Source organism: Rhamphochromis sp. 'chilingali' (assembly GCF_963969265.1).
Source record: "Rhamphochromis sp. 'chilingali' genome assembly, chromosome: 3".
Taxonomy (NCBI): domain Eukaryota; kingdom Metazoa; phylum Chordata; class Actinopteri; order Cichliformes; family Cichlidae; genus Rhamphochromis; species Rhamphochromis sp. 'chilingali'.
Window position 1 is genome coordinate 15219208 of NC_137931.1, and position 25384 is coordinate 15244591.

General features: G+C 40.0%; 1 protein-coding gene across 4 annotated transcripts in view; it reads right to left on the reverse strand.

Annotated features, from left to right (window-relative positions):
* LOC308393858 (beta-1,3-galactosyltransferase 1-like) overlaps positions 1 to 25384 on the reverse strand; it is a 197818-nt gene that overhangs the window by 130199 nt on the left and 42235 nt on the right. Inside the window, exon 1 of one of the 4 annotated variants that reach the window (XM_080877882.1) lies at positions 676 to 764. The exons of 2 other annotated variants lie outside the window; for them this stretch is intronic. The gene's annotated coding sequence lies outside the window, so the exon portion shown is untranslated. Of the gene's footprint in view, positions 1 to 148; positions 631 to 675; positions 765 to 25384 lie in introns of those variants that run through there. One more of the 4 variants, XM_080877881.1, reaches the window with a different exon arrangement.

Sequence of the window (25384 nt, forward strand, 5' to 3'; positions counted from 1 at the left end):
CCTGTCTCCTCCTGCGAATCTTTACATAGCACATATGTCTGCAAAGTCACTCCATTTGATGTTTGATCGCAATTTCTATAACTTCCGAGACCACCAACGATAATATTATTCAGCTATAAAGTGTGATAAGAACATATTTAGAACTTACCGGAATGAAAATGTCTTGAGCACACCAGCTGATATCTGGAGACGTAACAGAACTTGATATCAGCTCCTCTCTGCTATCCAGGCTAGACGCCTTCGTTTGGTAATATCCGATACATGAGCTCCTTCATGTTGCTTCCAGGTTGGGAAAGCATAAAAAGACAATCCAAACTTATTCCCGTGCCGGTCGTAAGATCGAACATTGCAGCCGAGCACACAGCAAGTACGAACCATGGCTATGCTTTCGCTCCTTACTTAGACCCCCAAAATGGCGGATCAGGCCAAAATCCTTTCCACGCCCACCCCCGTGACATCACGGTCCAAAGCCCTATAGCCTTCAGGAAGGGTGTATAGAATGTAAATTATATAATATTATGCTGACAGAAGTATAGAGAGACTGAGCCACAGATGGGAGTACTTGGTGCTCTCCAGGTTTATTACAGCTCTATGGCGTCTCGGCCCCCCACTCCCCCCTTCACACCTCTTTGCCCCTGTCAAAGTAAAGAAGAGACAACCCCTTGATGAGCGCACCTTTGATCTCTCTGACACACCTCTGCTCCTCCTCCTTTCATTCTCCAATCACCCTCCTCCTCCTTTCTGCTGGGGAGCTGTCAGAGTTCTGAAGCCTTGGTCCGCACTCTGCTGTCTTATCCGGCCAGTCTCTGGCCTCTTTTATCCTCACGCTCCAATGCTTCACGAAGGGCTCGAGTCCAAGAAGGACCAAAGTCTTTTCTCAGCCAAGCAGCCACCACCTCCCTCCACTCAGCCCTGCAGTTAATCGTAGTGGGCTTTTTCTTTCAGTCAGTGCAGCTTTTAGCTGGCATTAAGGGCTCATTCCTCACTGCTAACAGTTAGCTGTTGCAATCACTCTACTGAAGCACCAGCAGTGTAGTATCTAAGTGTGAAGAACAGTGATCCTGCTGTATTAAACATCCAGCTCTGTAAAGGCACTCTCATTTTCTGTTTATTTATTAAAACGGTCAGGGCCAGAGGGCAGCGTTTCAATCACAGCTTGGCCCATGATTTAATCTTGTTATTTACACTACGTCCTCCAAGTTCCTTGTTTATCATCGCTCCGCAGATCTCGAAGCAGAATTTCACTTCAGAAGAATGGCTGGACTCAGAGCTTCCGTTGAGGAATTTGCATGTGACATCTCTGCAGCCCAGCATTTGTTATCTTCCCATGAAGAGATCCATTGACTGGGCCATGCTTTAACAAAGCAATGAGGCGAGGCCTGCTTCACTCCCTTGTGCTATTATATATTCAATTAAATTCATAGTCTCCTCGCAAGTAATGGTGATGAATATGCAGCGTGTTAATTTCTTTGTGTCACAGTCTCAGATGAAGGAGACATTGGGAGTTGACAAAGCATGCAAGTTGATTGGATCCCTCGTAGCTGCAGGGCAAACTGGTGGAGGTTAATGCTTTACAAGGACAAAGAGTTCTAAATGAGATGTTGCTCAGTGCCAGCGCAATTGGCACGATAAGAAACGACACAAATGAAGAAACGACTAATTCCAAGAAGGACGCTCAACGCTTTGTTAGGCCTCCACAATTTGCAGTTTCAAAGGCAAACGGAAGGTTCAGTATGTACAAGAAGGCCTGCATAAGATCAAAAGATGATCAGGACATCTCTTTCTGTTAACAATCCCGAGAAAAACAGTAAAGGTTCTGGATAGACTCTTTTGGTTTGTTGCCTCTAGTCCCACATTTTCACCTGCCTGATGGCATGATGACCTCGAGCCAAGACAAAGAAATGTTAGGCAAGTTCCAGTAATCACAGTTTTGGGTTCATATCTGAATGAAACCTTCACTAACAAGTATCTTTTATCTTAAAGTCAGTATTTTCACACTAAAGCATACATGAGGCTAATAATAGAAAAAGCAAAGGTGACATGGTGGTGCAGAGCTTCACAGCCCAAGTGTTTCACTTGCACTCACTAAAAATAGAAGAATGCAGACTGTGAAATTCATTAAAGGGCAGGTGTGCAAACAAAATGTAATCTAAAACACAGCTTCGATAACACAACAGTGAAGAAACTGCTGCTACCGTGGAGGTACAGTCGCCTCTGCACTCTGTGTACCATACGTACAGCCCTGTAACTGAAACACTGAACCCAGCTGTACTGTAATCGCAATCAAATCATTTGCAGGTAAAAAGCCAATAATTCTTGTATCAAACCAGGTTTGCAAAAGTTTAAAAGAGAGAACAAACAATCTTTTCACCTGCTCCCATCCATCAACAATTTGTGTCACAAACAGTCCAAAGTGATTATATAATTACATAAATGCTGTTTAAATGTCTTATCTGGCACAGTGACACAGACTGCCAAAGTAATCATTTGATGTAATGACTAACAGCCTGGACTTAACACTAACATTAGAGAAAGGATAAGATAAGATAACCTTTATTAGTCCCACACGTGGGACTAATAAAGGTTATCTTATCTTATAACTAAAGTTTATTAAGAGAGACGCAATCACACATTCGGTATAGTAAGAGCTCTGCGTGTTTTGGCAGATGCCACCAAATGACTTGAAATTCTAACATTCCAAATATTTACAGGTACAGAGCCAGATGTTATAGTGTATACCTTACCGTTACTGTCAGAGAAGTGCAGATACATTCAGAACGAGAAGGGCTTTTTCATTTTAGATGACATCCAATTGCATAAACTATATCGGCCTGCAAGCCATCAAGACCTTGAGGTTTCAAAGCAGCCCCACACCATGATGCTCCCGCCACCATGTTTCATAGAAGGAATAAGATTTTGGTGTGTAGTGTTTTATTTTGGGGGTTTTGTCATCCTTTTGTTAATTTTTTTTGTCTGAGTTTGGTCAAACTGTGTGTTTACAGTGCTTAACAAATTTATTAGATCATCCATATACTACTCTGACATATGGATGATAATTATGATAACTATTTTTAATGGGTAATCCATGTTTAGGATTTTTGGTAGCGTGACAAGAAATTGAGCTGAAATGTCTTCAGAAACAAAATAACATAACATAAAATAACACAACATAACATCTATTTCATAATTATTTGATGTGAAGTTACCAACAAAAACTATGTGGAAAATTCCAGAGTGACCATCCTGCTATGAGGGATCATGGCAGTCATGAAGAAAGATTTAAGAATTGATATTATATTATCACTTGTCGGAAATCGCTCATATGACACCTCAATATAAACTTTTAAAATCCATGTTCCAGAAAACTGAGATGCTATACCCCTAAACCAAACGCCTGATAAATGTATGTCTGGTTTTCCACAGTCATTTGCACTTAATGTGAAGATGCAGAGATATTATTGAATTCACATAGCACAAGCATCATGATTTCACAGGTCTCCTATTTGTTAATAAATAGAAAATCTTTTCTAAAATCTGACAGTTACAAAATGGTAATTTAATCCTGAATGTAATTTGTAAGCAATGCTGAAACAGGCGGCTGACCATGACTCACACCTTACCAAACAAAAGGAGCTAACCAGTGGTTGCCTTAGGAACCCTCTGAGCGGTGAGAACAGTTTGCACTTTACACTCCACATGAAAAGGATTTATTCACTCGTACTCCAAAGTTACCACTTGTCTTGCTGCAAAGCCATTACGAGTTCAGAGGAATCAATGGCTTCAAATGAGTGTAAAAACTAAAATTGTGAGCAACTAACATACTCAGGCGAGCCTAAATTGCTTTTCCCCACACTCGCGATAGCTCAAGCTTTGACCTGACAATGAATGAGAGTCTGCTTTAAATGCTGTGGCATTAGTGTGGTTGTAATACACTGAGGAGAAGCCTGTATATCGCCTTGGCTTAAGTAGTAGTAATTTGCTCAAAGAAACTGAACGAACACTTGCTAGAAATCACACTGATACCTGAGGAGGCACTTTGTCTGCGGCAATAGTAAAAGAAATGACCGAAGCGCGCTGATTAAATGTACAGATGATGGAAAACAAGGTTCAGCCACTGTAGTCATGTCAGAAGTGATGTGGTTATAGTAATCAAGCACCTCAGTGGAGAGTTTTACATGAGTTTACTTAGCATTACAAGAGATAATAATATAGATAATAAATCACTGAAGATGGCTTAAATACATTGTTTTTGTCTGAGGGCATCATCATTTCACACTTGTTCTGTCCTTCAGTATGAGGCTACTGGCTCAAATAAGGGCAGATTTTATAACTTAATGCTGTTTGTGCTTGGATCTTTTTATACGCCTTCTACACAAATTGCTGCCTTAAAACCTGAAAAATGAGTACAGATAAATATTTTGGGCTGTGAGTGAAAAAGCAAGAGGAAAAAGGGAAAAGGGATATGGGATCCTCTCTTATGGAGCGAGACAATAAAACAGCGTTTCTTCTCAAACATCCATCCCCTTCTTTCAAGAAAACTTTGACTCCCAAATATAACCAGTTTATCTTCCACGTTTCCCATTCCTCTGCTTCCCTCCCTCTTCCTCTCACAAAAGCCACTGTGAAAATCGATGATAGTGACAGAGCGTAGGTGGCAGAGTCTGCCAGAGCAATGTCATCCTGAGTCGCTGATGTCACCTCTACTGTACACTGCACCGGGAGCGCTGCCAAAGTGCGACTTTTTACCGCTGATTCAGCCGGCGCTCAGCCTGGCAACCATGGTGATGTGCATCGTGGGATGCCTGTAAGTGTCATTAACTGGCACAGATGAGTGTTGGTCGTGGCAGGGTACTGTCACATGCTTTTGCCATCACACAGCTGCAACTGGTGCAGGGCTCAAAGGAAAGACGGCAGGTAGGAGGGAGACAAAGAAAAGCATAAGAAACGGAAAGGGAAGAGACAGTATGACAAAAAAAAAAGGAAGGACAGAGAGACGAGCATAGATTTGAAAGGTTGTATAAGAGCATGAGTAAAACTCATGAGAGACAGCGAGTAAGAACGCACAACACGAAGTGAGAAAGTGAGAGGCAGAGTGGGAAGCAGAATAAAGACAAGCGAGTGAAGTCGGGCTGACTCATTCCCCACGGTTCATTTGAAAATGCTCTTTTGCCTTCTGTTCTCTGTCTACCAAGTCCTAATAACACCACATTGAAAAAGGCCTTAACAGATACAACAGATTCATAAAGAACTACCTCTTTATAGTAAAGGCATTTTCTGAATCTGAAGCAGTGTTGAGAACAATGACAGCAGACTCGTGGCGTTAGCTTGGAAATACATAAAGCTACCAATCGTATCATACGGCGTTAAACACCACAATGCCCAACTTTGCTGTTACAGGATTAGGAAGGATCCAAGATCAACAGGATTATGGCTGTCTCAGCTCCCATGTGAAGAAAAAAAAAACAAGACACAAAAAAAAACAGTTATTCTGAGCAGCAGTAATCTCTACTTGGAAGCAGGAAAAAAGCCGCCAATTGAACAACATTAAGAAAAAACATGATGGAGGAGGAAGTTTTTTTTTCCAAATAGAAAAATCACTGACAATAACTGCACCACCTATCTTCCCTTTCCACATCTAGAGACAAGGAGAAACAGGCCTCAATATTTGCAGAGAGCCCTGTCTTTCAATGATAATTGGCTACTTTTGGTGCACCTACTATCAAATCCACTTTCAGCTGCTTTCAGCCCATTGCATCCATGAAGGGTGAGGTCTTATTAAACCTGCAGCTTTCAGGTAAATCACAGAGGAGAGAGCACACTGCAAAAAGCTCTATTTGTTCCCCACTTGCAAACTGACGCAATTGTTGTTTACATGCTGGTTATTGTTCAGCTGCTTATCATTGTTATTAATACTTCCTTTTTCTGCTTCTACACACACAATGTATCCACGTGGACAGTATATGTAAGCCTCCCCAAGCACCGACAGGAAAACAAAACCACTCTTGCCCAGGTGTGTTTTTTTGTTTTCGAATATTTGATGTCTGTGTGAGCACTGCTCCCATCGGCCCCTCACTCTCAACAGCACCAGATGGATCCTCTGGAAATAGCCGGGGAGAAAATTAAGAACAACAGCTGTCAAATCAGCAAGCGAAATGAGCAGGGAAAAAGAAGACGGTATGAGAAGAGGAGGGTGGGGGTGGGGAGTCGTACCTCACCCAGGTAAAGCCGGACTGACAATCAATGAAAGGCTTATTAGGAAATTTCACGGGAGTCTTGAAGTGATTATCCTGAAGCTGTCAGCTGCAAACAGCATGTCAAAATGCCACCCAGGCATTTCTCCCATCTCCAGGTGGTTGGTGTACCTCTGTAAGGAAAACTGAGCGTGTGTGCATGAGACTGACAAGGTAGTGGAGCAGGTGAGGTGGTGGCTGGTACAGTACAGACAGAGGGCAAAAATACACACCTGAACACACACCAAACATTATCTCTTTAATAAATAATTTATCTTAAGCAAAGCAGGCATGTGGGAAAACCCAAGCGCACTCAAGTGTCAATGTTTTCCCTCTCCCTCTCTCATTTGTCTCTCTTGATGCGTGCAGAGCAGCTAATAACGGGTGTGAGTGAATGAAAGTGTGTCATTCTGTCTGCCCATCTCTCCCTCATCTGCTGCCACTCTGATGTTTAATAATTACAAATCACCTACAATGTTTTTCTTTCAATACACATCCTCGAGGGGAGACACCTTTCTAACTCAAAAGCTATTTTCACAGGGTGTATGGTCAGCTGTCCTATTGATTGGATGAACAGGAAGAGGGAGCAAAGTGAGGAAACTATCCCTGAATTACTGAAGTAAAGTTCTTACTTTAGTCCCTGTGTGCAATTTAATACCTGGTTTCACTGCTATAGCAGCTGAAAGCCAAAGGAAACCAGTGTGTATAATGAGGCCTAAGTGCATGAATTTCCATTTGACATTCTTGTCGGTATGTCTCAGCTATACCATACTAATAAAGCATCAGGATACGCAGAAGAACAATAAAAAGGAAACAAGCTCAAAAACTAAAAATCACTGCTTTTTAAGAGTTGGGGTTGCTGGCATTGGCAGCTATAGGATTTCAGAATATCGTAAGAGTGCCACAAACACAAAAACGTGTGAACTCAAACCAGTGCATAATCTTTTCAAATAATTGGACTGTTTTTCAAGTGTTTCCCACACAAACTCATTCTTGTACTGTTTGAGTTGCTGGGTATGCGTGTGTCTCTATGTACTGTATATCTGCACGCACACCAGCACTTTCTTTAAAACACTTATATAATTATACAGTATACATTATAAACCCAGTTACATAAATGTTAGTGTGCTAGTGTGTGTACAATAAAAAATAAAAACAATATTAATTGATTTGCAGATTTCATAAACCCATATTTTAATCCCAGTAGAATATGGCAAACATACCAAATGTTTGAAGGGAGACATTTTTTCTTCCATTAAATTTTTAGCTCATCTAAAACAGGTTGGGACCAGGGCAACAACATCCATCTTACAGACACAGTTTAATGAAAGTAGAGGGTATTTCAATGTTTCTCACCCTAAACTTTTAACGTCTCATTATCTACAATACATAATGGTAAATGGCCTGCATTTGTATAGCGCTTTTCTAGTCCTTAAGGACCCCAAAGCGCTTTACACTACATTCAGTCATTCACCCATTGGTGATGGCAGCTACATTGTAGCCACAGCTGCCCTGGGGCACACTGACAGAGGCGAGGCTGCCGGACACTGGCGCCACCGGGCCCTCTGACCACCACCAGTAGGCAAACATGGGGTTAGTATCTTGCCCAAGGATATTTGGCATGCAGCCAGGAGGCAGCCTGGGATCGAACCACCAACCTTCTGATTAGTGGCTGACCTGCTCTGCCACCTGAGCTACAGCCACCCCCATAATTTCTTGATAATACATAATATTATCAAGAAATCCAAAGAATCTGGAGAAATCTCTGGGTGCAAAGGACAAAGCTATACTGGATGTCTGTGATCTTCAGGCCTTCAGGAGCCACTGCATTAAGAACAGGTATTATTCTGTCATGGAAAAGCACTTCCAGAAATGGACATAGCTTATATACAGTTTTTCTACTCTATCTGAGCACTCAAACTTTATGTAACTTGCCTCATTTACCCATTCATACAGGCACTTTTTCTATACAAGGACTTTCTAACATCCACACACACATTCATCTATTGGAAAGCAATTTGAAAATTGTTCTGTGGCCATATCGAATCAAAATGTTACATTTTTTTTATGGAAAACAACTAAACCTCTGCATTTACTACAGCAGAAGACTTAAGAGTCTGAGCTGACCTGTCTGTAGTCCGTAACTTTCACCAACTGGAAACCAAATATGAACACATGAAAGCCTGATTGGATGTAGATCATTGTCAATCAATCTCCTCCGTTCCATGCCTCCTGTACAGTACAGAATGCGTTCAGCTTTTTATGACCTCCTTAAAGGGGGTCCTGCAAGGAGGTCATAAATACAAGCAGCACAAATTAGTTTCCTTCAAAAAGTGGCAGGACTCTTAGAGATGGGGTGAGGAGCTTAGTCATTCGAGAGGTGGTTCAGGCATCTGAACAGAATAGTTACTGGGCGTCTCATAGGTGATTCTGTGATTCCAGGCATGTTCTATCGGGAGGAAGCCCCAGGGCAGACCCAGGACTTGCTGGAGAGATTATACATCCCACCACTAGAAGACCTGAAGAAGGTGGCTGGGGTGACAGAAGTCTGGGCTTCTCTGGTCAGACCCGAATCCACATAAGCACCAGCAATGGTGGATGGATGGACTGATGGGTGTTTTGAAGGCAAAACCTTCCATAGGTCATGTAAAGGCCATGGTATAGATGTCGAGGTAAAAATTTATATCATTATAAAAATTAACAAATGTAGTAATACACTGTGATCAATGGCTGGGAGATGAGAGCCTGGACAGCCAACTCTCATTGGCCAATCAGTGAGTGAGTTTAAAATACTTCTATTAATGTTTGCATTTATAATTTTCTATATTGTTTAATATTCTTATTTTTAATTTTGTTCTAAAAGTTATTTTGCCTTCGTTTAACCCTCCTGCCATCCTTTAAAAAACTCACACCCATCACCCTAGGGACCATTCTCAGCCACGCCATAAAAAGACCATATATCCATATTTTATTCCACTTTAAATTAGCCAACCTTGTAAAACTACTCCTCCCTGAAATATTCATGTAAAGTTTTAATTATATTTTCGTTGTTTTAACCCTTCAAATCCCAGTGTTATTACATGAGCGCCCTGTGTTATAAGCCCCAAAAACCAAAAAACGAAACTAAATATTTCCACAAAAAACCAGTTGAAGTAATATGTGATTGTCATTATAAGTAGGCCTTTAGATGGACCAAAGATTGGCACCAACATACATTTTGACCTGCCATTATTTTTTTTGCATTTTTTTTGCAATTTAAAAATTAAAACTTCAAGGCCCTGAGTCTTCATTGACATCCAAGAAAAGAAGAAAAAATAAAATCATATGATGATAATTTGGGGTTGAAAAATAGCGTTTATAATGGAAGTCAATGGGCAGAAAATGGTCCCCAGGGTGATGGGTGTGGGGATTTCTGCTGCTCAGCCATTTTAGGCTGATTTAAGGAATTCACACTGGAATATTAACATTGACAGGTAAAAACTATCCTGTGGCAAGTTTGGTTATATTCCGCTGAACACAGTGGAAATGGCAGCCATTTAACACATAGCAGTGGCACAAAAAGGTCCCAAGAAGGCAGGAGGGTTAAAAGGAATGGCTCAGGAGATATAGGAGGGGGGTTTGCGGGATGGTGTCTAGTGCTTTTCAATTTTCAAAATAAATGAGAAAATGTTTTTTCACACACTTGTTTTGTTTTGTTGCTGCACTGAAAAACTGTGATCTGAAAAATGAGGCACATAGAAAACCATCAATTTAGTGTACCGTTACTCTGGTATTGCTCTAAAGGGAAAGCATGGATTCTGAAAATTATCTGCAAATGCACAGGCCATATTAAAGGTTTTTCACACGCAGGACATTGAGTACTCTGAGATTTTATTTCCTGTTTGCATTTGTTGTGGACTTTGACTTCAAAGAGCACCTTTGTGCACTCAGTGTGACTTCTTCAATTACTTTTTCAAAATTACTTTTACTTACCGAGTGCAAAGGGGCACTCTAGGTTTCTTCTTTTTTGGCTCGGCAAATTACCTCTCAAGGACAAAACAGAAGCACAATTCCAGCTGTGCTGCACTTTTCAGAAATGACACCTGGAAAGGACTTTTTCTCCTCCAAGCACCACAAACAGCAGGTTTTTCTGTGGGTTATTACACTTGACGGTGATGTGAGCTCAACTCGAGTGCTGACAGGACAAAGTAAGTGACAAGACAGGCAAAAGTGAAAATCAGGTGTTTCTTTACAGAGCAAGTTTAAGGTCTGTTGAGCACCAGCACTTTAGGTTTCTAATTAAGGACGGAAACAATGAGGCAGCTGACAAGATGGAGACAGCTTACGAGTTAAGCATTGTTTTACACTGTTTTACATAAGCCTGAAATCAGCTGTTGATAGGAAAGTACTCAGAGCAGAGGCCTGCTGCTGATATTTTTGTCATTTATCTATTTTTTATCTGCAGTTTTAGAGTTTTTGTTTTTGTTTCGACAGGCATTAATGCAAATTTGAAAGGCTGTTTACTTATGCATTTATAAGATGTTTTTTTATTCATTTATACAGCCCTTTCATGCATACATATGCTTCATTTGGTGGCAGCATAACAATTTCTTACACAGAAAATATAGTGTTATCCTGAGGAAATTCTCCTGGATGCTCTCTGTCACCTTTATTATCCTTCCTTATATACTCATGAGCCGCAAATGATTTCTCATTTTGATGGAGTGACAGCTTCTCTTTTCTTTTTTCACTCTCCACTTTTATTGATGGGATAGCTTGACTTGACAACACTGATTAGATTCTGGCAGACTGGAAAAATACCTCAATTACAACTCTGCTAATTTCAGAAATAAGTGATGTAATGATTTAAACATGTCAGGGAAGAACATTACAGAGCCAATGTTGTCAATATGCAAAACTTTATTGTGTGTGCATTCTGTAATAAGCTGGAGAGCATATATTTCCACTAAAACTGTGTGGATGATGAATGACAAGAGAAGAGCGATTGTGAAAAAAATATCAGGCAAAGCGATTGTTCAGGCCAGACAGAGTGATATGTGTGTGTCTGCGTGTGTGTATGAGGTGGTTTTGCATGCAGGGTTGCACTACAGCTGAGGAGACTGATTAGCAGCAACATCTTGTGCCAAGCTATTTCTTAGCTGTAATGATTTCACACAGCTATCTGTATTCATTTATGCACAGAGTGACTGAGAATGACGAGCGGTGTGCAAAACGAAATATATTTTCCTACATATGGTCTCTATTTCTCTATATTGTCTCCTCAATATTCAGCTCTCACTAATGCTATCTTCTGTTTTTCAAGTCTTCACTCGCTTCACAGTTGCAGTTCAACATTCTAAGATAAGAAAAAATGTTTCTGAATTTTCTTTTTGTCTTTCTTTTTGTGTTTGTATTCTAGACTAAAAGGAGTACAATGCTGGTTTTTTTTTAGGTTTTTAAAGCCAGCATGTGTCCACCTACTGTGGAGGAACAGTCTGACTGGGAATAATAACTAAACGACTCGGAGAGGGTGCAAAACATCTGAGTGAAAGCAAACTGCTGGGCATTGCACATTATCATCGGGCTCTCCGCCATCACTCCCCTCTCTGTTCATCCATGTGCCTTATTTTCCAGGCTGATTTGGAAAAGGGAGAAACATATGAATTCATATCTCGATATTCTTTAGCTGGATGGCGATATACAATATATATCTTGATATTTTTTTAAAGCCATAAAGTAAGAACAAAAGGAGAGTTCTTAGTCAAAGCTGTGTCCCAGATCTCACACGGGCACTTTTATTAACATACAGCGTAGATGTACATGAAGAAATTACTCAGAAATAAATTATCAGCATTTATTAAATAATAATGCTCCATGAATAAAATAAAACAATGTTGTTTTTGTGCATAACAAAAAGCTCACAATTGTGCAGTCAAAATGTAAACTAAAAGACGCTGAGCATAATAACAAAGACAGACAGATTTCGCAGCTGCTCTGTTCCCAAGTTCTACTGCGTGAAAATCTGCTTCGTAACCATGTCTCTTAACAGGTGCCATTTGTGGTCCTTATACACACACAGTACGGTAATATTACGTTAAAGAAAGTACGTATCACTCCGCGAGGCTCCTGACTACGGTAGCCGTAATGCTCCGATAATCAATCAAGCGGTGCAGCTTCGTAGCTTACCAAAGTCGTACTAAAACATTTTTGACAGATTGCTGAGCGCCGTGTACCACATAAAATCGGTTCGCAGTCAGTAAGCACAACAAGAATTCATAAGGCGCACTGTCGATTTTTGAGAAGATGAAAGGATTTCAGGCAGCCACGCACGGGCTGTTAACTCGTTAACGGAGACTTGCCGTGTTAATTCAGTTATGGCGGTAACGTCATTTTAACGAGAGTAATGCTATCAGCACTAAAATAGCAATCTCCAAATGTTTTCTTTTTACCAACCAGCTCCTCTTTGATAGCTGCCGAGTCCGTCTTGTCGTTGCCTGCAGGTGAAGCGATGGGGGAGTTGTGTTAACTGAAGGAGAGAGGCGAGGCAGAGTAACGTTGCTTAGAGACAAAAGTGGACAAAAGAGAGGCAAACTTGTGGCTCCACAAGGATAATTATAACGTAGCATATACTATATCAATATAAACAATACTGTCACATCTCATATCTTGTATAAAAATATATCGATATAATTAAAAACTCGATATATCGCCCAGTCCTAATATGAATATGTCTGAACATTTGTTCACAACTACAGTTTCTTTTTTAACACCTAATAGCAGACAGCAGTGAGGCACGACTGATAGATAGGCAACATGTAATTGCAGCTTTTTTAGAAATACATCCCTACTTTTCTACCAAAAGTAGGGATGGGTATTGATAAGATTTTCACGATTCTGATTCCATTTTCGATTCTGTTTAACGATTCGATTCTTTATCGATTCTCTTATCGATTCTTTTAAAAAAGGAGAACACTAAGGTCGATTAGATTAAAACTTTGTTTGGGTACAAGCCTTTTACCACAAACTTAGTCACTGCTTGGTGACATTCGTCTATCCTGGCCTGAAAGGAGACGCTACCGGTAGACTGCAGCGAGAACTGCCAGCATCTGAGCCAGCCAGACTCTGTCTCTCTCATCATGGTTATCTAAATGCACAGAAATGGCAGGTTTTGTAATAAGGCAGATCGCGCTAACATAATATGCACTGTTAGTTGATTATTTACCTGCCGCATTAACGGGAGAGGACGTGCAAACGTTACCGCTGCTGCTGGGTTGAGATTCACGAGTCCAGAGCGGAATTAAAAACACGACATTCATTTAAGGTCATCGCGTGTTTTGTGAGCAAATGCTTTTGCATATTCGTAGTGTTTCCTCCCTTAAATGAAATATCTACTTTGCAAGTATTGCAAGTTGCCCTGTTGCCATCCGTTCACGTAAAGTATAACCAAACTTTTGAGCATTTGAGCCGCCATGTTTCCTGCCAGGTAAATGACGCTCCGCAACGTGGTGATGTCATTCGGGGCGACTGGAATTGATAAGGGAATTGTTTGCGAAAATGGCAAACAATTCCATGAATTGAAACAGTGGGAACCGGTTCTCAACAAGAACCGGGTTTCGATACCCATCCCTAGCCAAAAGGTATAATGCTAAAGTAAGCATGATACTGTTATACCAAAGCTATCATACTTTTGTGTGAACAGAAAGATGCAGTTGTTCTGGCTGAATGCAGACCATTAAGAACTGCCTTTTCTCCATGTTTTCCTTCCTTAAATATGGCTTCCTGACAGCCACCCTTCCATTGAGACCATTCCTGATGAGGCTTTGGTGAACTGAAGGGCCAGATGCTCTCTCAGATACCGTGTCGGGTCTTTTCTGGATTTTCTCCTTTGTTTTTTACTGCCTTGACTTTCAGACACTCTTCATCTGCTGTAGATATTTTTAGCCATGGCACTTATTTTGTAGGCGACGCTTGTCCAGTTTCATCACACTATGCCGAGATATGCAAAGTTCTTTGGGAATTATGCTTCTTTTGCAAAAATACCAGTGAAGCTGTTTTTATTTTTATCTTTATCGTGTTTCTTGTAGATTTGGCTAAAAAAAATTAGATCAAATTACATATTTTTGTAACAGGCAGCTAGCAACAAAGTGCCTGAAGGCACAAATTTGATTGTTGTCTGATTTGTTGAGATACAAACCTCTTTTATCCCTTGCGTTTGGTCAGTGTTAAGTGGTTCAAACAACAAAAGGACATTCCTCTGAAGGTGCTCAGGTGCAAGGTCTGGACTAAACAAGAAAAAACTTTGAACACCATTAAGCAAGCCTGGAGAATTTTTGCTCAAGACCACTTAAAAAATGACAAGAATGGAAGCAGAATATGAGGTTTGACTCAGGACTGTGTACCTGGCACTGTTTACCTATCTACTTTTTTCATTTGAAATATACAACTATATATAGGGAGACTGAAGAAGTCACTTGGGATGAGTGACAAAATGTTTCTTCCACTGAAAACGCTACCCCCTGATGAACACAATCAACCTTTTTGGGATTTCCTTACCTGGATGATTGAGCATGCATCAAACAACTATACATAGAGCTAGTTTTTCAGGGAGGGTGATGTGCTGATTGTGTTGGCAACATATCACACCTATCTGCATTAAAAGGATGATTGTTTATAAATAATGTGCCTCACCTATATTAGTGAAGCTAACTGAAAACAAAAAGGGGAGGAAAATTTGCATATGTTCAGTTAGTAAAGTAGCACTTCTAATTTACAAAAACATGAACTTAGTGGCTCATAATTTGCTTGGCTTTGAAACTTGAGAAGAAAATGTTCTAATGCTGGACTTGATCCTCCACAGTAATCACCCTGCATCTGTGAGAACATTCCCAGAGGTCAGACATTCATTAGCAAGAAAAAAACAGAACACAGCTTGTAGCCTTTCTGTCAAGATGAAAAAACACACTGTTCATTTCATACTCACATCAAGTTGAACATGGTATCAAAATGGGAGAAAACTGCAATGTATTTCCTATTTTTCCTCAGTCTGAAACTATAACACATTCAACAAAATAAGCCTACTGATGTGAAATGATGTACAAATTAGTCCAAATACTAATTCACTGTACACCCATTCAATATAGTTACGATTACATATCCATGTAATTGAAAAAACAGACAGGGCAACATCTGCCACAAATAAAAACACAATATCTTTTTTGTAAAAAACGACAACAACAAAAAACACACATAAAAAAAACTTGCCACTATATCCTGTTCTGACCAGCAAGTTTTCCTGAATCCCTACCATGGAGGTAGACAGTATTAAGGCAGAATGACCATTATGGACACAACAGGCACATTACAAGGAGACATGATCTTGAAGTTTCCTTTCACTGAAGGCTAATTTATGCTCATTAAATTGTGAAACTGTGAATGCTACTTTCTGAAATCACAATGTTGCTATAAATTCTCTATGTGCAGCACTTTGAGGCTTCTTTTGTGACTTCTCTTCTCACACATCCAATGAGATAAGAGCATTTCAGAACTACTGGTGATTTTTGGAGTGCCAAACAGACCACAAAAAGAAAACTCTACAAAGACAATCAAGGGGACCTTTTCCACTCTGAGCTGAATGCTGTAGAGCTGTTGTACCTATACTGTGGTGAATTTGCCGACACATCCACTCATGGGAAGTTTGGGAACTGTAACTGAATGTTTTAGTCTTGTGAAAGATGTTTCTCACTGTAAAATTATAATTGTTTTTGTTTGGTAATGATCGTCTGTTCTTCCCCACCACCTGGGAAGCAACAATTGCTTCTCAAACATCACTACTGATGTCTTTCCTCCTGGGCATTGTCTTCACGCACACATGAATGCTTCAGATCCGCAAACTGCCAAAACGTCTGGTATTATAGGGACGGTCACACTTGCTGACGATTAGTTAATCAGGTGTATTTGATTAGCAGCACCTGGCTGCCACTCTCCCTCTTAAGCCCAGGAAGGGTGTACTTAATTTTTCAATTTTTCAAACATTTTTTTACATGACTGTATACCTTCAAAATTTTAAATATGACTTATTTTTGGAGTGATGCTCAATAAGGTGGGGCCACAGATGCAGGGAGAGTGTGGGGGCATTGCTGCATCAGTTAGACAGTGTAGCGAGAAAGAGGAGATGCCACTGAAATGACTCTAATGAAGGAAATGGGGCAAATCAATTTATATTGTAATAAAAAAATGGTCTTATCCTCTTTTTGATTTAAAAATATATTGATGCACGTTAAAAAGTCAATATACCACCAGGCCATACTTGATGTGATGTGGAAATTTGGAAATGGTAAGAATGTGGACACTGACATTGAATCAATCAATTTAAGAAAAACAAATCAATACCAATAACAGGGCCTTGAACAAACTATTATTTTTACAATTGATTCAGGTACAGAATATTCTTTCCAATTAATTATAAAATGTCTAGAAAAGGAAAAAACCTAAATTTCCCATAGCCATGCTGACATCCTAGAACAGAATAGGCTTCTATTCTATTAAATGTTTCAATCCATACTTCATTTTACCCTATTTTTCCCTCTGGCTTTCTTTGTAAAGTGTAATCTCCACAGAGAGCTGCTGAAATTACACAAACCTCCTGCTGTTCATGTGTTGCAAACTCTTTAATGGCTCTGGGTTTCAATACAAGATTTCTGTTTTCATCCACCCCTCTGGAGAAAGTGGGGGGAAATCAATACAACTCCATCAAGTTGTACATAAAAACATTGTTCTTTTCCTTTTGCACAGTCAAAATAAACTGTTCCTATCTACTAAATTCTTTACTATTAGTTAGCCTGTCAAGCAATTCTCTCCTCAGTTACTGTGCAATGTTGACAGACAGCTAGTTCTGGGTAGAGACACCAGATGGACATATCGACTGAAATGCGTGTATCTTGCTCACATGTTGTTTTTTAGTGTGAACTGTTGCAAAGAAAATCCCCAAATATCCATGTGATCCCAGTAACGACCCGAGACACTCAGTGTGCTGGTGACCGTCTTTTTCTTTACAAAATGTGTGTTTCTCAGTATCAATCCCTTGTCCTGACAGCTTTCCAGCTCTCTCCACCTTTCCTGCTTTCCTCCAGGTCCTGGGGAAATAGGGAAATCGTACTTACTGAATTGCTCCCAGCTGCCATGCCAGCCTCCCTGGCATTGCCCCTCGAGCTCGCTGCACCACACCACACACCTCCATCACCCAACGGAGGGCCGGGGAGCCATCTGGATCCAGCAATGGCTGTTGTTTTCTCCACCTGTGGGCGCACCTACCTCCCAAGTGGTACCCCAAATACTGTACCTCCCTCCATCCAACCGCACACTTCTTCGGGTTGACCGGGAGCCCCGCCTGCACCAGGGAACACCAGGACCATGGTCGCCACCCAGGTGTTACTATCCATGATGATGTAGGCAGCAGGATATGAGGTGTGGATGCCTTAGTGCACCTGGTCCATGAGGCGCTGTGGCCAGGGCTATATTGGTACAAACTGTCGGGAGTGGAGAAGGCCGTTTTTTTTCTTGGACTCTGTAGACAAGGGAATCTGCCACTAGCCCTTGGTTAAATCCAGTGTCATAAAAAAGCTAGCAGTGCCTAACCGATCCAAGCGCTCGTCGACGTGGGGCAGGGGGTAGAACACATCTGCAAAATGCTTTTGCAATGCAGCAACATCCACTCTCTGTTCCTGTGTAAGATGGCCATCACAAAGGAAGGAGGTGGGAATCCTGGAATTTGGCACTGCCGACCCCAGTATTTTAATAACTGTACAGTAGTCTGTTTTTGGTAACTATAAATACGTAAAAAAAATGTATGTTTCTGTTCTGTGTCCTGTGTACTGTTTGTATATGTGTTTTTCTTGCTTGCTGCTGTTACAACCAAATTTCCCCTTGTGGGACAATTAAAGGATTATTCTATTCTATTCTAACTTATCTCTCTCCTTAACCATGCTCACCAGATAAGTAGTTTCAGCCTCTCTCAAAGCTTTGAGGAGGTTGAGGTGATATATTTGTGTGGCTCCTGCCCTGTCCAACCGTACCCCTTTATAATCAACATCCCCCACTCACTGTGTGGCCACAAAGGGTCCTTGCCACTTGGCAAGTAACTTTAAGGAAGAAAAAAGTAGTAATACAACCACTTTGCCCCCAGTGAAAACTGCTCCTCTGTTGTACAGGCGCGTGACAACCTTTCCAAAGTGTGTAGCTTTGCTCTCGGGTCCAGAACATACTGATTTTCATTTTTAGCTGGGCTTGGACCTTCCTCCTAGTTTTCTTTAATTAGGTCCAACACTCCCTACAGCTTTCTGCCAAATGGTAACTCAAAGGGAGAAAATGCTTTGGAGGCCTGGGGTAATTCATGCACTGCAAACAACAGAGGGTCTAACTTGCAATCTTACAGATTTAATCCCCAATAATTCATACAGGTGGTGATGATCGACCCAGAAGGTTGCCGCCCTCGGGGCAGACTGAAGAAACGGTGGATAGACAAAATTAAGGAGGACATTAAGACTGTCAACACATCACCTGAGGATGCCTTGGACAGAACCAAATGGAGACACCTTTGCCGAAGAGCGGACCCTGCACCGGCGGGAACAACGCCAGGATGAAGAAGATTTCATACAGCTCTTTCAGTGTGGGAGACACAAATGATGTGCCCTGGTCGGTCAGAATCTTTTTGGGGATGCAAACTCGGGAGATGACCTGAAACACCACCTGCGCTACACTCTTTGCAGAAATGGTGTGCAGCGGCACTCCTTCTGGAGGTGGCATTGCATAATCCACCAGAACTAATACAAAGTGGCCCAATGAGGTCCATGCCAATGCGCTCAAATGGGACCAGCAGCTGGACCGGCTGTGTGGTGGTCTGACATGATAAACGGGACACTCAACGTCCTTGTGACTGTGTTTTTATTTACAAAATGTGTCTTTGTTTTATACAGCAAAAATCTACAGTGAAGCTACAAAATTTACATTCAAATATGCAGACAAACTTAGTCTGACAGGATGTTTAGGCAGCTTTTGCTGAAGGCTAACAGCAGCCGTCCCACTTTCTATCGCAGTGATACCTGCAGCAACTAGGGGTGAGACATGGGGTGTACAAGACCATATTTTAAGGCTTTCGTCACATTGTTTTTCACATTTAAAGTGAAAGTGAATACAATTTGAATAAAACTGTTATTTTTTAAAATGTAAATATAAAAGTCTTTACTGCCAATAAAAATTAACAGGGGCGAGTAAAACTCTGAGTTACTGACTGGGGCTGAATTATTATAAACATTTATTATAGACATGTAGACCATAATAACATCTTGTTTTCAGCAGCATAAACACACATGAAGTCTACCTCATCTAGAAGACAGAAAACTGCAATTAAAGGGTTCAGGGTTTTTTTTGACAGATTCTGTCAATTATTAAAACACTGCAATTTCTAAAGTGGAAACCAATGAGCAGTTTATTTTGAAAGACCTGTGTTTTTTCTCTTTTGAATATTTATACTTGCTCATTAATAAAATTTCTGTTCAGATTACTAAATTAAAAGATGGAATAATTGATTGCATACTTGATTACTATCGATGGTTGATAATTGCAGACCTAGATCAATCTGTATTTATGAATATGATATGTACCACATGCAGTTTGCTGTAAGTAGCCCATTATATATCATAGCCCTTTACTTGATCCATCTGTCTTAACTAGTTATAGACCAATCTCCAACCTTGCTTTTCCCATAAATTTTTAAAAGAGTAGTTTCAGTCAGGATTTAGAGTGCACCATAGTACTGAAACAACACTAGGTTACTTCATACGACCTTCATACGACCTACGACAGTGGACTCGTTTCTATGCTTGTGCACCTCAATGCAGCATTTGATCATACTGATCACAAAATTTAGACCAACACCAGAACACACCACATCTATCAAAGGAGTCATGCTGAAATGGTTTGAATCTTATCTGATAGACTCCGACATGCTCATGTAATGGAGTGAATTAATATTATTACACAAATAAAAAAACAGAGATAGATACAGGGAGTGCAGAATTATTAGGCAAATGAGTATTTTGTCCACATCATCCTCTTCATGCATGTTGTCTTACTCCAAGCTGTATAGGCTCGAAAGCCTACTACCAATTAAGCATATTAGGTGATGTGCATCTCTGTAATGAGAAGGGGTGTGGTCTAATGACATCAACACCCTATATCAGGTGTGCATAATTATTAGGCAACTTCCTTTCCTTTGGCAAAATGGGTCAAAAGAAGGACTTGACAGGCTCAGAAAAGTCAAAAATAGTGAGATATCTTGCAGAGGGATGCAGCAGTCTCAAAATTGCAAAGCTTCTGAAGCGTGATCATCGAACAATCAAGCGTTTCATTCAAAATAGTCAACAGGGTCGCAAGAAGCGTGTGGAAAAACCAAGGCGCAAAATAACTGCCCATGAACTGAGAAAAGTCAAGCGTGCAGCTGCCAAGATGCCACTTGCCACCAGTTTGGCCATATTTCAGAGCTGCAACATCACTGGAGTGCCCAAAAGCACAAGGTGTGCAATACTCAGAGACATGGCCAAGGTAAGAAAGGCTGAAAGACGACCACCACTGAACAAGACACACAAGCTGAAACGTCAAGACTGGGCCAAGAAATATCTCAAGACTGGTTTTTCTAAGGTTTTATGGACTGATGAAATGAGAGTGAGTCTTGATGGGCCAGATGGACGGGCCCGTGGCTGGATTGGTAAAGGGCAGAGAACTCCAGTCCGACTCAGACACCAGCAAGGTGGAGGTGGAGTACTGGTTTGGGCTGATATCATCAAAGATGAGCTTGTGGGGCCTTTTCGCGTTGAGGATGGAGTCAAGCTCAACTCCCAGTCCTACTGCCAGTTTCTGGAAGACACCTTCTTCAAGCAGAGGTACAGGAAGAAGTCTGCATCCTTCAAGAAAAACATGATTTTCATGCAGGACAATGCTCCATCACACGCGTCCAAGTACTCCACAGCGTGGCTGGCAAGAAAGGGTATAAAAGAAGAAAAACTAATGACATGGCCTCCTTGTTCACCTGATCTGAACCCCATTGAGAACCTGTGGTCCATCATCAAATGTGAGATTTACAAGGAGGGAAAACAGTACACCTCTCTGAACAGTGTCTGGGAGGCTGTGGTTGCTGCTGCACGCAATGTTGATGGTGAACAGATCAAAACACTGACAGAATCCATGGATGGCAGGCTTTTGAGTGTCCTTGCAAAGAAAGGTGACTATATTGGTCGCTGATTTGTTTTTGTTTTGTTTTTGAATGTCAGAAATGTATATTTGTGAATGTGGAGATGTTATATTGGTTTCACTGGTAAAAATAAATAATTGGAATGGGTATATATTTGTTTTTTGTTAGGTTGCCTAATAATTATGCACAGTAATAGTCACCTGCACACACAGATATCCCCCTAAAATAGCTAAAACTAAAAACAAATTAAAAACTACTTCCACAAACATTCAGCTTTGATATTAATGAGTTTTTTGGGTTCATTGAGAACATGGTTGTTGTTCAATAATAAAATTATTCCTCAAAAATACAACTTGCCTAATAATTCTGCACTCCCTGTAGATAGATAGATAGATAGATAGATAGATAGATAGATAGATAGATAGATAGATAGATAGATAGATAGATAGATAGATAGATAGATAGATAGATAGATAGATAGATAGATAGATAGATAGATAGATAGATAAAAAGAAAGCACTGCATATATTTCCATTGCTATGCTGATGATACCTGCTTTATTTATCCACAATGCCAAATTCAGACAAAAAGAGTTTATTGTACTGTACTGATAAGGCATTATTCAAGTACCAGTGTGAGGATTCTCAGAACTTGTTTTATTTACCAAGATATGTCCTTCAACATGCAAATTAAAGAAGCACTTTTATGTGTTTTGTTGTGATATGCCACAATGTGAAATGTCTTCTATGAAAAAGGCTGATTGAAACGTGATTTTTGCCTAGAAGCATAGTAGATGGCAGCAATAATCACACACATCACAATTCCGCACTACCATGAATGAATATCAAGAGTTACAGAGTATGAATACTTCTAACCAAATATCAAATCTTAAAACAGTTTAAAAATGTATTTGTTTGTTGTTTTTATACTGTATTAAAAACAACTTCATTCTACTTTGCAGGGAAAAGACATTAAAAGCCATTTTCCCTCTGTTTCAGATTAGGCTGATGTGATTTATAGGCATGACTCTGCCTCTACTCTTACACCCATGGGCACTGTCTATCATTCTGCCCCGGGATTCATTACTGGTAATCTACAGAGTGCTCATCACTGCATCCTATATGAAACGGTTGGGCGGTATTTTTGTATGAGAAACATGATCTGAATACGTTATTTTTAATCTTCAAGTTCTTTAATGGGAAACAGTCATTGTAAAACACTTACATGCTAGACCTGTACTCTGCACATATCATAGTCTATACTAATGACAGGCTTTCACTGCAAATTTCTCAAATCTGCATTAAGCTTTTAGTTTTTATACTCCAAACACCTGAAACTCTCTATAATGTACCCTAGAAATTAATTCTGTAGTCACAATGTTTCTAACAATGTTGCTGATTTAGTTGCAACTATTAGATTTATATTGCATCTTGATCTCATTCGTCAAGTAGCTGCTATGAATTTAACTAAAGTCAACTAAATTAAATTCATAAAAATAAGGTAAACCAGCTAAAGACAGGTAAAGACAGACACTTCATATAATTCTAAGACACTTCACAACGTTCACATTAAGAGGCTCATACAAACTGACAAAAACTGACAAAAACTGACAAAAAAATGACTTTTTGAGTTTTTAACAAAAAAAATCATTTTTTTTAATTAATGTGCTGTAATCAAAGGATTATGATTTTTTTTTATCTCTAAAAACTGTGCAGTCTTTAAACCATAATAAAATAGAAGGCATTGTTAAGTTACATAAGTGTTGTTAAGTTCGATGTCTGGATGTATAAACAGTATATTTATACATATATATGTGTATAAATATACTGTATATATGACATTAGGTGACTTATTTATTAGGAGCTGGGATGCACCAGTTTATTGTCATCTTATCATTGGTTACTGGACTCAATGACAGTCATAGGCATATAAGATGACTCCACTTACAGTGATGTCAGTGTAGCTTTATTTTACTCTGGCTAACTTTGTTGGCTATTTGAGGTGCTACATAGGTTTAGGCTGGTTGGCTGGACATGGCTCAAATGAAAAACAGCACAAAAAGAGCCTGACTGTTCTGTAAGTGCATCAAATATTGTTACAACAGGGTGATAATTTACATGAAGTGAGTGGAACATTAAACTAGTACCTTCAAAATAATCTAAAAGAGCTTATCAGAAATTAAAATCAATAATGACCTTAGTCATGCAAAGGATGGCCAGTACTGAGGCAGAATTCTACAATCCTCCCAATAAATAAACAGTTAAATATGAGAGAGGCAGTAAATGTTGTCCTCATGCTAACAAAAGGCTTATGCTACATAATGAAGGCTGGGATCCACATAACTGTGGTTTATTGATAACTTTCTGTTATTGATGAGCATCAAGTTGTTTGCCGGCGTCGCTGTAATTGTAACTCCCAGGCTTTGCCACTGTTTTGTCAATGTGAAAATGTGATGTTTAGAACACAATGGCTAAATGATAAACTGCTTGTTTTGTGCACGCCCAGAGGGAGGTATGAAAAACTACTCTGTTAACAGTCCCTGAATTTGTAGTCAAAACTGAATCCTTAACATGGTGCCTTCAGATTCTGCATCCAAACAGAACTACAAACAGCTCATGGGCCATTAAAGAGTGAGCTGTAGAACAGCCACTCCCTGGCACCCTGGCATCTTTTGATTTATTACTGGGCTAAGTTCTTCATCGTATGGAGAAGCCGACATGCTGATGTATCCCTGGAGACACATTGCAATAAAATGAACTGCCATTGTTTTCTTGCAGAACTGTACAAATTGCCTCATCAAAGCCACAACATGGGTCCTCCACCTCTAGCCATTAATCAGTGGGAGAGACGTAGACGCCACAAAATGCCTTTGCATTTTCCTGAGATGAGCATCAGGCTGACAAGTGTTGTTGTTTCCATGTTTCACTACCTGCAAGTCAAATACAAAAGCTCTGAGTTCAGTGCCTCTTATGAGACACGGCATTGTTCGAAATGACATTCTACAATGGAAATCTTGCCATCACCTTCACCCTAAATATGGGCATCCATAAATGAATGACATCACTTTGGGAATAATTTAGAGGCACTGCGGGCTGAATTCTAATGACCATGTTAACCTTTGCTAACAAAGTTCCCTTGACATTCACTTTTCAAAGAGGAGTAAGAAGAAGAGAGTCATTTGTAATTTCCAATTACTCGTAACTGTTCTTTTAATAATTTTCCACTCTTGTCTTCACAGTTTTTTATTTCTAATTAGGACAAGAATTGTAAGGAGGTTCAATTTTATTAAATTTCCAAATATGGATTTAATACCATTAAGATGTGCGGTGTGACGCCCTATTTTTTGCAAGTTACTGGTTTAAGAGCATTTCAAGCAAAAACTGTATTAGGTATTCACTGGGCCTATTCAGCTGTTCTTCAAAGATTGTTCTCAAATGTCTGTGCACAGCTGTGGCAGACCTGTGACATGCAAGCCTCACCTGGCAGACTTTGCAATGCTACCCTTGCGAGATGGGCTTTATGGTCAAATACACCCCCTAGTAACAACCCAAACATCCTCCAGTTTATTTATTAATTTAGTTAGTTATTTGTGTCATTTTAATTGTATTTAACCTCCTAAGACCCGAACTCTTTCATGGCATGCATTTTTAATTTCTCTTTGCTATTTGGGCTGATTGGGACTCGATGGATGTAAAAACAAAGAATTACCTGATTTTTATTTTTTACCTGATTTTTGTTTTTGACAAAAATGAGATCCACATTTAAGGACTTTCTTTTTAAATTTTGATAGAACAGTGGCAGTATAATGTCCTCTTAAGTGGATATCAGGCCCTTGTAGAGCAAAATTTAGTATTTTGGTCTAGACGACCCAAAACCTCTGTAAAAATATTTTTTCTTCTACTCGAGCAGCTTTAGTGTTGAAACAGTTTCA